The sequence below is a fragment of the Mus musculus genome, chromosome 10 (genome assembly GCF_000001635.26).
Source record: "Mus musculus strain C57BL/6J chromosome 10, GRCm38.p6 C57BL/6J".
Taxonomy (NCBI): Eukaryota; Metazoa; Chordata; class Mammalia; order Rodentia; family Muridae; genus Mus; species Mus musculus.
Window position 1 is genome coordinate 54,177,228 of NC_000076.6, and position 13,538 is coordinate 54,190,765.

At 36.9% G+C, this 13,538-nt stretch overlaps 1 long non-coding RNA gene across 1 annotated transcript in view; it reads left to right on the plus strand.

Annotated features, from left to right (window-relative positions):
* Positions 1–13,538, plus strand: part of Gm40651 — a 63,649-nt gene that overhangs the window by 12,057 nt on the left and 38,054 nt on the right. The gene's annotated exons all lie outside the window — the stretch shown is intronic.

Below are 13,538 nucleotides of genomic sequence, written 5' to 3' on the forward strand. Positions count from 1 at the left end.
AGAGAATGCATGAATTATTTATTTATTTATTTATTTATTTATTTATTTATTTATTTATTTATAATGAGCTAATTTAGAATAATATACTTCAGTTTCACCCATTTTCCTTTAAATGAGAATTTTGTTCTTATGGCTGAATAAAACCATGCCTACATACCACCATTTCTTCATCTATTTATCTGTCAATGGGCATGTAGATTATCATATTTTTTTTTCATTGCAAACTGTCTTACAAGGACCACAGATGAATAAGTATCTCTGTTTTATAGTGACTTAAGTATTTTGGGTATATACCCAGGAAGTGGTGTAGCTAGTGTTGTATTATTTGGTTGTCTTATTTATATATATTTCTTCCAATGTAATATTTTCATTAATTACTTGGGAATTTTGCCCAGTAATTCTCAATCATCCTGTATCTCATTCTGCTCATGTCAACTTTCCTACCCTTGTGCCCTCTTCCCTAAACCCACCAAGTACAGTTTATGTTGTCTGTATGAACCATTTCTCATCCCTCCAGCAGAAGCCATCAACTGTAAAGAGCTACTCTTCAGCATCTATGTCATAGTTTTTAAGCACTCTCTTCAATAGTTATTTTCAGCTTTTTCAGAAATCTCTATATTGTTTTTGTTTTTCCAGTGGCTGTACTAATTTACATTCCTACCAAGAGTATATAAAGAATTCCTTTCTTCCAGTGTCCTCAGCAGTGTTTGTTGCTTGTTGTTTTTCTTGATAATAGCTATTCTGACTGGGGTGAGATGGAGTCTCAATGTAGTTCTCATTTGCATTTCCCTGATGGCCAAGGATGCTGAATATTTTTTCACATATTTATTGGCCATTTGTTCTTCTTTCAAGAACAGTTTGTTCAATCCACTTGCCACATACAGAAGAATGGAATTAGACCTTGATTCGGTGTGGCTTTTCAGTATTTCCAATATTCTTTTCTTTCCCAAATCTTGCTTTAGATTACAGGGTTGTGAAGAGAAAGGATGGGTGTCTAGGAAGCTTAACTCCATCAAAACTGTACAATATTAGCTGTTCAATTTCAGTACTAGAAGTCTGTGTTTGGAATCTCCTCTGGGATGAAGATAGGGAGATTGAAGGAGGAGAGGGGGCTGTGAACAATGCTCCAAAGATGTTGCCAAATGAGCATGCATGATGCAGTTGTTGGACAAAGAAAGGAGCAGAAGGAGAGAATGCAACAGCAGACTCTCATGTTCTATAAGAGAATACACGCTTTTGTTCTTCAAGAGAATGAAATACTGTGCTTTTCAAGAGAGCAATGGTGTTGGGGGAGGCAAATACCAACCACCAATCTACGGATTCTGAGATGCACAAAACGCAGAGAACAAGCAGTATTCCAAGAGAGGATCAGGAGTCTATGAGTCCCAGGGGCAGTCAGATTTCACTTAGGAATACTGGCATCAGATTACCGTAATTATGCTCTTCAAGGATATGTGGAGATTGGCCCCTTTGGAACTTCAAACCTTCATATGTTACTCACAGGTACGTTATACCTGAGGAAAAAGTTACAAAGATGATAAAGCATAGTTCCTGGCTATGCTTTGAATATGACTTTTTTTTGCACAGGCTCATATTTAGTTGCTTGGTGTTCAGTGAGTGATGCTATTTTAGGAGGTTCTGAAAATCTTAGGATGTGGGGCATCCTTAGAGGAAGAAGGTACCAGATGTATGGTCACTTGGCAGGTTCTGCCTGGTCCGTGTGCATTCTTCATGTTGTGCTTCCTATCCCTGGTAAAGTGAAGATGCTTCTTTGCATTTCCCAATTGCCATGGTGAGAACTTCATGTTATAAGCACAAGGAGCAACATGGAGTGAACTTGGGAAACTGGATTGTTACCCATCTTTCTACATTAAATTGGGATAATAAAAAAATCTAATGGCTTTAGGTATGTTATGTTAGTGAGTAATCCATACCCAATATATTTACTCCCCCCCCCCACAATTTTTAGAATTTAAGTTTTAGCAATCAACTGTCAGCTTTTGTCAGATTCAGTCCAGCTAAGCTTTCAGCTTTCCAACTCATCCCCCTTGAACACAATTGCTATGCCTATGTCCTTCTTAGTCTCTGCCTGGCACAGAGCCAGCAAGCTGAAATTCCATGTCACAAAGACTGTGACTCTGATGCAATGAGGACTTAGAAAGGACAGGTGAGTGGCGTGAAACAGCAGGATTGGAATGGCAGTGATATGTGAGAGTGGCTGAAGCAGCTCTCACCAGATGGGAAAGGTCCACTTTGTAGACACCAGGAACAACATGAGTGAAGGCCCAACAAGGAAGATGACAGAATAAGAGTACAATGATATCTTCGTATAACATATTTATTTCTAATCTTTCTAATTCTTTCATCTTTGATGGCTTTGGGAATGGAATCCTGGAGCTTGAATGTGCTAGTCGAGTACTTTACCTCTGAGCTACATTCCCAGCCATCCAAGTGCACTGTTTTACAGTTAATTTTATTGAGGCTTACATGACATAAAATTCAGCCATTTAGGGTGAAACTTGAAGACTTGTGTTGGTGTGTAGTCACATGTTCCATATGAAAATGAAGGTGCAGGATATATAAATATAACAGCAGTTATAGAAAAAAGAGGCCATGAATTTGGAGGAAAACAAGGTAGGATACATAGAAGGGTTTAGAGGGAGGAATGGAAAGGAACAAATAGTGTAATTTCATTATAATTCCCCAAATAAAATAAAAATAATAAAATCAAAATGCAGAGCATTATGGTTCAATAGAAATACAATAGAAACCATTTATATATGTTTTTAATTTTTAGAAGCCACATGAAAAATAAACAAGTAGGCCAAGTTTATTTTAATAATATCTATTACTTAACCAAATATATAGAAATATGCAATCAAACTGAGTTGATGAAATATTTACAGTTTTTTCATACATACATCTTCAATGTCTAGTTTGTCTTTGATACTTATAGTTTTTTTCAATTCAATACTCACATATCACATGCTTAATAGCAGATGTTTCTGGGGGCTACAGTGCTAATTTGTCTTGAAGAAATATTTAAATCACTGCATTTTATAACATCCATATGGTTGCAACTAACATAAAAGCTACTTTAACAAAAGGAAATATATTGTTTCAGGTATGGGTCTTGGAGCACTCCTTCAACTGAAAAATTATAAGGAACCAGACTTCCTCCCTCTCTCTCTCAGACTTTAGCCCCTCAAGTGTCTTGTTTGCTCCCCCAGGCTAGTTTCATTTCTGATCACAAAACAGCTGTGAGAGTGGCATTCTGTACAAATGGAAATCTTTCACAGAGAAAAGATGAGTCTGTGTATATTTGGAACTGGGATAATTCCAAAGGCCCACATGTTAGAGGGTTGGCTCCCAGCTTGCAGAATTATGTGGCCATGGTGGAGTCCTTAGGGGATGAGGTTAGGTCACTGACGATGTTCCTTGAAAACATTTTTGGAAGACACTTTCTTTCTGTATCTCTTTTCCTTTCTCCTTTCCCTCTGTCGTTTTGTTATAGTAATGAAAGTTGGCTGATCAGGAACTTTGCATGCATTTTTTTCTACTTCTCAAGGTCGATATGTTCCCAGAAATCTCCCAACAGATTTTCTTATCTCACTACTCATTGCTTAGATTCAATCCATTGCCTAGATTTGCATCAAGTGACTGAAGAAACTTGATATTTAAAGATTGCCAGAAACAGCATTGGACCATTCAGAACCCGCCCCTTTTAGGGGCCTCATCCAGTTTCCCTTATAGCCTAAGATAGTGCAGAGCAAGGCAGGCTCCTGAGCACAGTGTTCGAAGGGGGCTGCCAGAAGGGAGAGGAAACCTGTTACATGCTGCTTTTCCCATGATTGCTCCTTGAGGATGCCACGCTCCCAAACACTTTCACATTTACATCCCATTTTCAAAGGTCAGCAATAGCAAAAGAAACCCCAATCCTGTCCTTTCAAATGGGAAAAATCAAACTTGAACATATTCATCCTTCAAGACTGGGTTCTAAATTACCGCGGTCATACCTTCAACAATAATCTGCTAATACACTCATTCTGTGGAAGGCCTTTCTGAGAAAATAAGTAAGGCTAAAATTAACCTTCTAGTTTAGAATTGTTAGAATACAAAGGTAAGTTATACATTAAATAGCCGTCAGAGACAGGAACAGCAGTTCTACACAACGGTGCAGAACTCTCACCTCAGGATAGTGGCTGATGGTAGAATTATAACAGCAATGAAGAAGTTCTGAGCAGGGCAGATACCCTTGATCATATAAGCCAAGGAAGCTTTTGAGGCTTGACAGAGAATCCCTGCATAGGCAGGCAACAGTAAGGAAGTGCCTGTGTCAGAGTATCAAGAGTGATTGGAACACCATGTGGGGAGCAGCGGGACATTTGCTTGTACCTAGGATACAGTGCTTGCTCACCGTTTAAATAGGTTGTGATTCCCACCCATTGTCAGATAAACATTTTCTACTTACCCATTATGTCACAGTAGTGTTCTAGGCAAAACGGATTTGACAGTAAACTGAATGGATGAAAATTCCTGTTCTCATAAAGACTGTGCTCTAGTAAAGCAAGGTAGAAAAGCATCTGAGTAGGGAAAACATAGTTGATATCAAATATAATAGGGAAATCTCAGGAAATGGGGGAGGCAGAGCTATGAGGTGCTATGACTGCAGGGGAAAGTTCCAACTTAGGGGTTTGCTTTGCTGCAGGAAAGGATGTGAAGGGGGTATTGGGTATTGGTAGGAGCATGAATTGATCAAGGTCCCTTCTCTTATTGCAAGTTGTGGGAAAAGTCTCAGAATCATTCTAAGCTCATGTGGAAGGGGTCATGAGTTTACTCTTAAGAACTATAGAAGGTAAGGCTAGAAATATAGGTTTAGAGGCATCTGATTAAAAACTTTAATAATGGGAGCAAGGAAATTGAATAAGGTGGACTTGTGGTCTGATTGTTATTGCGGTTCCTACTTGTTTGTTTTGAGACAAGATCTTGTGTAGCCAGTTTGACCTTGAAGTAGTTATGAACTCTCTGTATCATCTTCTTTCACTCTTTGTATACTGGGATTGATGGCATGCACTAGTAGTCCTATATGGTAAACAGACATACAGAAGTCTGTCAGCATGTGAAAGACAGTGCATATGATGAGAAACTTGGCCTTCCTGGAACAGTGTTATGAAGTTCTTGCTGTGTTACAAAACAAAAGAAAATGCAAAACTGGCTAACTAATATTGTTTTTAAAACATTTACATTAAATAAATCCATCTTTTATTGAGTAATAAAATGATTTTGTTTTCCATATAATGTATTAGAGTGATTAAAATTAGTTTAAGATGCATTTTCAATAGTAGGCCCAATCATGGGAAATCTCAGTGTTTTCTTCCTCTCTCTCTCTCTCTCTCTCTCTCTCTCTCTCTCTCTCTCTCTCTCTCTCTCTCCCTCTGCTTATTTCTTACTCTTTATTGTTGGTATCTTCATTATTCTCTGACCTCTGTCATTAGTGTCCTTTTAACTTTTTGTTTTGTTTTGTTTAATGACTTCTGACTCGCTCTCTTGCTGTTGTGACCCTATTTGATCTGTATCCCAGTTTCTTCCTTTTGGCTTCTTGCCTGGTTTCTCTGACCTGCTGCCATTCACAGCTTAGTATGACAGATGGCCATAGGCTAATGGCAAGGGCACTCCATCAAATCTTTGGCATTGCAGTCATATCAGACACATGACAGGCAGCAGAGAGGAAACATGAACAGGCTGATGCTACTTTCTTTGGGCCTGCACTGGAATCAATTCTTGGAAGGACTCTTTATAATCCTCCTAAGCAAATGATTATAAATGAAACCATGTGTAATCAGACGCTTCCTTTCTATCAGGTTTTGAATTGTTTTAAAGCAGTAACCCATTTTAAAAAGCCAGTTGTATGGAAATTCATGCTGGTTTCGGTGGGGCAATACAAAGAAGACAGGCATAACTCAATGATTTCCATCAGTGAACTTATTGTTAAAGAAGGGAGATTCTCATATGAGCCTAAGTCTAGATGTAGCAGTGTCCAAACCATCCCTAGGAGGCACACAAAGCCAGGGAACCATGGGAATGGTATGAGGATGTTTTCAGATTGCAGCTCTAGTTTTGGGGACATGTGATTCTGGGTCTTGAAAAGCACAGGTGACCATCTGTTCCTGACAATCACTTCATGTTCTTTAGTTGCCTTGTGCTTTCAGCTTTCCTTACAAGCACCATAATAAGGAGTTATAAAAGTAATCTTTTCTATACATGGGATTCAAAAGTGAGTCAGATTTATAGAAGAGAGGTTGACAGTCTAAGAAGGGTAAAGGAAAAAAATGGCTCAATGGGATAAAATTATGGCTTATATTAATCAATATATGTAAATCTCCAAGGTCAAATACTATAAAGACCATTTTGCTCATCCCATTATCAGGAATTCACCATGCCAACTCCAAGACTTATCCGTCATTTAAATATTTAGGCTGTAATTCTTTCACCTGAAAATGAAAATTTCTGTCCTTGACTTATATGTGGCCAAGATTGGTTAAGGGAAAAAAAATTTCAAAATGTTTCAAAGCTGTGAAAAAGACTTTTCCCATTTGGAGAGATACAATATGAATTATTTGAAGTGATCCAACTGATACTTCTAATGATTATTTTATAATATTACATTATCAAGCCACACCAAACTATCCTTAAAAACAAACAAAACATAGTGACAACTTTTCATTTTATCAGAACAAGACAAGAAGATTTTCTTTGAAACACGTAGGTTTTAAAATAGCGGATTCTTTACATTTTCCTTGTCATACTTGCCCAAAGAAAGACTATACACAGATGAACTGATGCATGAATGGAAGTATTGGCACTACTCATTATGCTCCTGGAACTCCCGTGTACATGCATGTAGAGAAAACATGTCATCCTGCTCTGTGTTCTTCACCTCAGTATGAAGCCCAGTGAACTGACCAATGCCTATGGCGTCAATGGTTTTGTTTCTAACACTGCGATTTCCACTTCAAGTGCCTGACTTGCTGGGTCGATGTAAGTTTCATCTTATCAGTATGAAGTTTCTTCTGTTCCCCTCAGGGCCACGGCTAGGAACTAGAGGTCTTGACTCAGCTAAGGTATTGTGATGTAGCTTGTCTAGTCTTAGATGTTATCTTTCCATTCTCAAAGGTATAAGAATACTGGTTAATGTTTACTGAGCATCTACTAAATGTGAGGCTTCATGCTATGTTATATACACTCCTTCATTTAATCCTTATATGTTTATAATGTAGCTACTATTACTCTATGCATTTTACAGATAAAATATCAGAGGCACAAAAGTTAACATACATGCTTATGACTAGCAAACAGGGTTTGAACCCAAGGAGACTGGCTTCTAAAACCTGTGCTCTTAGTGACAGTACTAGGATACAAGCTATGCTCTCTGTCTTCCCTGTTCTTTCTTTGCCTGTTGTGGAGCTTTTAAAACCATGTTTCCATCATGTTATCTGCCCCTCTGGACAGTTCCACCTCTCAAAAATCTCATCAATCATTCATCTGAAAATGCCAAGACAAATAACACATTAACGGTAGTCACTACCTCATAACGTTATTAATAATCTAAACAAAAGCTTTGGTACTGTTGCAGTTGGGTCTGGGTTATGTCCAAACAAACAAACAAACAAACAAACAAAACAAAACAAAACAAAAAAACAATAAAAAACCACCACCACCACCAACAACAACAAACTAATGTAGGTACAGAACATTGCACATAATAAGCCATTATAATTCTGCCTCAATGCTATAGTAAGGCACTAATTGCTTTACTTATATTGTTTTGTTCCCATATAAATCTCTAAGAGAAGATACTGTATCTTTTACTGCTCTTTTACAAAAGATAAAAATTAGCTAAGAGTAAACTGCTAGGCATAGTAAGTGACAGAGCTTTTGTCACCTTAGGGTAGAAGGAATCATGAAAGAGGGAGGAACTCGATGGTAAGACAGGAAGTCAGAGCAAGATTCTAATATGACCGTTTGGTGAAGCAAAGGTATGACAAATGAGACGGTTGTATAAAGTGCTTAAAATGGCACCCAGTGTTGGTATCAGAAACTGCCTTGGCAGATTGCCTCCGAACCCAGTGACTTCACCCATAGGTGACAGGGACCCACACATCTGTTGCCATTGCAAGTGCATACATTCCCTGAGTCAACTTCCCACCTCTACCTATGAGTGGTTACGTCACAGCCTGATAAAAGGCAGATCTTTTCTGACCTTCGCCCTTTTTCTCTCTCTTTCCCCCTTTGTCTTCATCACCCTGTTTGTCCCTGCTCCCACAATAAACCTCTGCCACATGGAACTGCACACATATACCCCTTATTCTTATTCTTAAATATCTTAAGGAATTAATAACATCTAAATTATTCCAGCATATTAATTTATGTTTTTTCTTAAGTTAATTCTTTTAATTATCAAGTTATTTATCCAGATGTCTGGTATATATGTGATATATCCACAGAACAAAAGTGAAATGGGTAAATTGAAAAGGAATATCATTTTATCTTTAGATATATCTGACAGACTATGGGAAGCAGACATAGATATATATAAATAAATAAAAATCCATTAGATGCTTGATGAATTTTTAAATTTAGTTTTTATAACCTTCTTTTTTCCAGCCAAGATTTCATGAAGGACCAGAGACCAAACAGTAATATATAAGAGAAATAGATAAAATTAAATCATGTAATAAGTTTATGGAACATTGCTAGAACAAGGTTGCAAATTGAATTTGGAGTTTTTAGTGGTTAAACCAGAGGAGATTACAGTTTGAGGAAACATTTATACTTTAATGGTATACTGTCCTGAGATAGTACAATTTGTCCACAGGGGTCTCAGGTGATTGGTTATGTGCGAGACCCTGTGACTGTACAAGCATTGTCTCTAATGTATCCTAAAAATGACCTACTACGAATCATGTAAATGATTCTTGAAAAGAGGCCACAGTTTGCTCTGCCATTCAGGTACTGAGTTCTCTGCAGGTGTGGAGCAGGGACAGTACTCAAAGCACAAAGAGGAATAGGAGTCAAGTCAGCTTCCAATTGAATTGAACACTTCAGTCTGATTGAATTAAGGTCAGAGGTGGGTATTCAATGAGGGCACACTGAGGACCAGTGTTGCTGTTTAAAGGTCCTGCTACCATTAATTGGAGCCTTGTTGCTGACATAGTTTGTGTGGGAAAACATAACCTTATGACCTTAGGGTTCAGAGGAGAGCAGTTTCTAAAACCGGGGCAAGCAGAATGCGGCGCGCTCATCACCTGTGTGACTGACGCAGTGGCTTTCAGACAGTGCTATTATCAGTAAGTGCCATCTGGTCGCCGCCCATTTTTACTAGTTATTTTTACAGGGATGTGCTGAGCTTCTTGGTTTCTCTGCTGCCGAAAGGGAGTGTATACAGTAAACAAGGAAATGTCATATATTTTTAAATGAGAAGCTTTAAAACTACATTATCATTTGCTTCTCGGTTCTAAATTTTAGTTGTTTGAGACAAGTGTCCAAGATTGCTAGCACCCTGGAGCAACCTCCCAGAGAACTTTCCCCCGATTGGGGAATGCCACTTGGGATGCAGACTCTTGTTTTCTGTGCACGGAAATATGTAGGTTACCTATGAATTAAAGTTCTTTCTGAATAGCAACACCCACAGTTGCAAACATTTCCTTCTTGAGACCCAAGCCAAATCATTTGACTTAGCGATAGGCTTAAAAAAAAAGTTAATTTCCAGTTTTTTTTTCTATAAGAAAGTGCATAGATTAATTATCACTTTTATGTAAATGAAAACTAACCAAAGATAACAGTCTGTCATAATGTTTCCAGTTTATTTGGGGGGATTAACTATTTATTATTAACTTTTATATAAGAAAAATATTTACATTTAAGAAAGAATCCTATCACTAGGTTTTTAGTGTGAGGGATTTTTGACAATCACCTCGAATATGACAAACAACTGTCCCAGGAGTCAGCATCGTCTCACTTGACCCTTTCTGCTCTGCTTTCTACCAAGAGACAAGTGCTTTCGAATTCTTTGTCATTTGCAGATGAAATCTGCTTGGTTTCGGACTTCCTGTAATTTGGCGCTGCTAGCACGTGGTCTTCTGGGTCTTATTCCTTTCATTCAGAGTGTTTCAGTCACAGCCATATTGTTTCACACTGCAGTCAGTTGCTGTGCAGCCCAGCCTTCCTTGTTCTCGGCTTCCTTGTTCTCCCGTTGATGTACTACATCTGGATGGTTTCTGTAAAGGAACCTGAGAGATTCTGTACAGGTCTCCTGGTAGAAATATGTATTTTGTTTGTGTTTATGTGGGTTGTGGTGGCAGTAGTGTAAATTCTTAGAAATCAACTGCTGGGCCAGAGGGCAGATGTACATGTAATTTTACAGAGAATGCCAACAGCTTTCCGAATTGGCTGTAGCAATTTCCTCAGCATTTGGTATTGTCAATGTCTTTTCAATTATAGCCGTTCTGGCTGTAATTTTAATTTGTGTTCTTTTTTTTATTAACTGAGATGTCAAGTACCTTTTCATGTGCTTACCGTACACTTGTCTGTATTTTTCAAAGTGGCTATTTAAGTCTTTTTTATTGGTATTTTTGGTTCATCCTTTATATTCTGGATAAAAATCTCCTCTCAGGTATTTCAAAAAAATTTTTTTTCTCAGCCAGTAAGGAGATTTTTATTTTCATCTTTATTGATTTGTAAACTAATATTTCTAGACAATTTAAAATTTTAACCTCTACTTTTATATCTGTAAATCATCTCAAATTATGCTTATTAAGCTAACTATAATTCAAAGACTATTTAACCTTCTTTTGTCTGGGTACCTGGTAATCTACTAACCATTTATTGTGCTTGACCGTTCCCAATAAGTTGCTTTGGCATCTTCATTGAAAGTCAGACTACTGTTTAAGTATTTTCTTTCTGATTCCCTAGTCTATTATTGTAACCTCTGCCTGTGCATTTCTTAAGTGACCAACATACCACTTTGTTCCTGGCTACTGAAACTCTCGATGAGGTTAAGACTAAATGAAAAAGCATTTGTCCATTCTGTGTTAACTTAGATTGCCTTGGCTTTAAAGGACAGTCATAGCTAAGTAAATTTGAGAACTGATTAGGGAAGATCTTTAAGAAAAATCTGTTTGGATTATGGTTAGGATCATGTTAATTCTATAAAATAATTAGGGACAACAAACTTGTTGATAATAATGGTTTTTATAACATACTCTCACAGTATTTATTGTCACATATTTAGGTAAAATAAATATTCCCTGTTTTTTTTTTTTTTTGCTATCATAACTATAAAGATTGTTCTTTTGATTCTATTACAAATATTTAAATTTTGCTATCTATTTGTTTACTGCAAATGTGTAGAGACACAGCTTCTTTTTTGATATTGACCTTGTATCTTATGATCTTGCTCAATTTAGTTGTACTTGTAGCATTGTAGATTTCTTAGGGTTTCCATCGAAACAGTCATTTCATTTGATATTAAAGGCCATCTGAGAAAAATCTTTAACACATTCATATCTTTTGTTTATTTCACTGGTATTTCATAAATAGTAATTTCAGCAATATTTGCTTCAACTCACTTTTGTAATTTTTTTCACAGACCTTTCTTTGCCTTTCTTTACCCAATATGCACACAACCTCCTCTATGTTCTTTTCTAAGCTCTAAAACTCTATTTATTCTTAAGATGTTCACATCCTCATTTCTCCTCAGGTTAGTCATATTCTCATTTATAATCAATTAGCACTTTCAAGTATTCATGTTGATGATGCTCAGGGAAGTGCCCTTTCAGCTATGACTAATAGGACAAAATTAAAATACACATTGGGGGAAGGCTACACCTCACCTCCAGGAAATAACACAATTCTAAGTGGGTAGTGAATTCTAAAGCAGGGAATTCAGTACAAAATTACTTGAATAAGAGAACTGTGAATAAATCCAGACTTGACCATTTCTTACTCAGAGATGCCAAGCTATTTCTAAGGGCACCCTGACATTGCTTAATTGTGGACATTTAAACGTCCTATCAATTACAAATTGTTGACATAATGGCTTGTTTGGTTCTTCTAAAATGATAAACTAATATGAAAGTTTATTCACTGTAGCAGATGCTCCATCTTCTTATGAAAATTATAAGGAAGACTTGTCAATTCTCAGGTAAAATTATAAAGCTGGTCATTTAATTCAACTTGTAGGCATAATTTTACCTTAAAATGTGTAATTGATCTAATTAATCAATTCATTCACGAGGCTGTATTTTCTCTAAATTGATGCAGATTTTTTTTTAAAATAGAAGCAAGGCCATTAGGTGTTAAACTGAAATTGCTTTGTCAATATGTGGTTTATGGAACAAATAGAAATCACTTTCATGAGAAGAAAATACTAAATATATGCAGAAATCTCATTTTTGAGAGTCTATTTATTTATCTAAGACAGTTTATGGTTAAAAGTAAGTGGTATTGGTATAAACACACCAAACCTCAGTTTTTACCTAATTTAATTTCTTGAAATTAGTGAATGACAATGGTATTCGTGATAAGAGGGAATGTAACCTATCACATAGTAATTCAGTTTTCAATTATTTTGACATCTAGAACTATAGGGAGTTTAGCTTATGCATAAGCATTCTGAATGTCTATGATAAAATTTTCCATAATGGATGCCATGGTATAGTTATCCATGATGCTTCTACACATCCAAATTTTGAGATGACACCTTTTGATTCTCTAGTTTTAATGCACTGATAATTATGTTTCTTCTTATCCAGGTTATATCTCCATGTTAAGAACACCTGATTAATAAACACATACACACATACCACAGAAATGCAGTGTAATAGTATCATACAAGTAACACTAGAGATGGGAAGTAATATTAGGGAGATCATGAGGACCACTTTAGAAACCCCATGTTCTTCATCCATTGAATGCTAAATATCTCAAATAGATTCATGTTTATTTTTCATGTATTCAAATTTAGATAGAATTGTCAAGAGGTAGAGCCTTGCTGGAGAAAGTGGTGTATGGAGGATGAGACTTGGAGTTGCATAGCTTCGTTTCTGTTCATTTCTGTTTTTCCTGATTGCCAATGCAAAATGCTCACCTGCTCTCCTACTCGTGACCCCAAGCTTTCCCTCATGTGATGGAGTGTCCCTCTCACAATGTAGGATGGAACAAAACCTTCCTCCTTTAAATTGCTTCTTCTTAGGTTTTTTATCACAGCAATGAGGAAAGTAACTAATACAAAGTTTGGTATTAAGAAACAGGACTGTGGTAAACCTGAGCGTGTGGGTCTTAAGTCTTTAAAACTGGTACGAGCAAAGGATGTGGAAGAGTTTGTGAATTTGAGCTCAGAAAGCCCTTTAATATTGCAAGAAGAACTTGATGATCTAGTCTGGTGGGAGTTTGGAAAACCAAAATAAAGAAGCGAATGTTGTCTCTGGAGGCCTACGTAATGGAGTTTCAGAGGGAACCTGTAAGAACTTTATGGTATT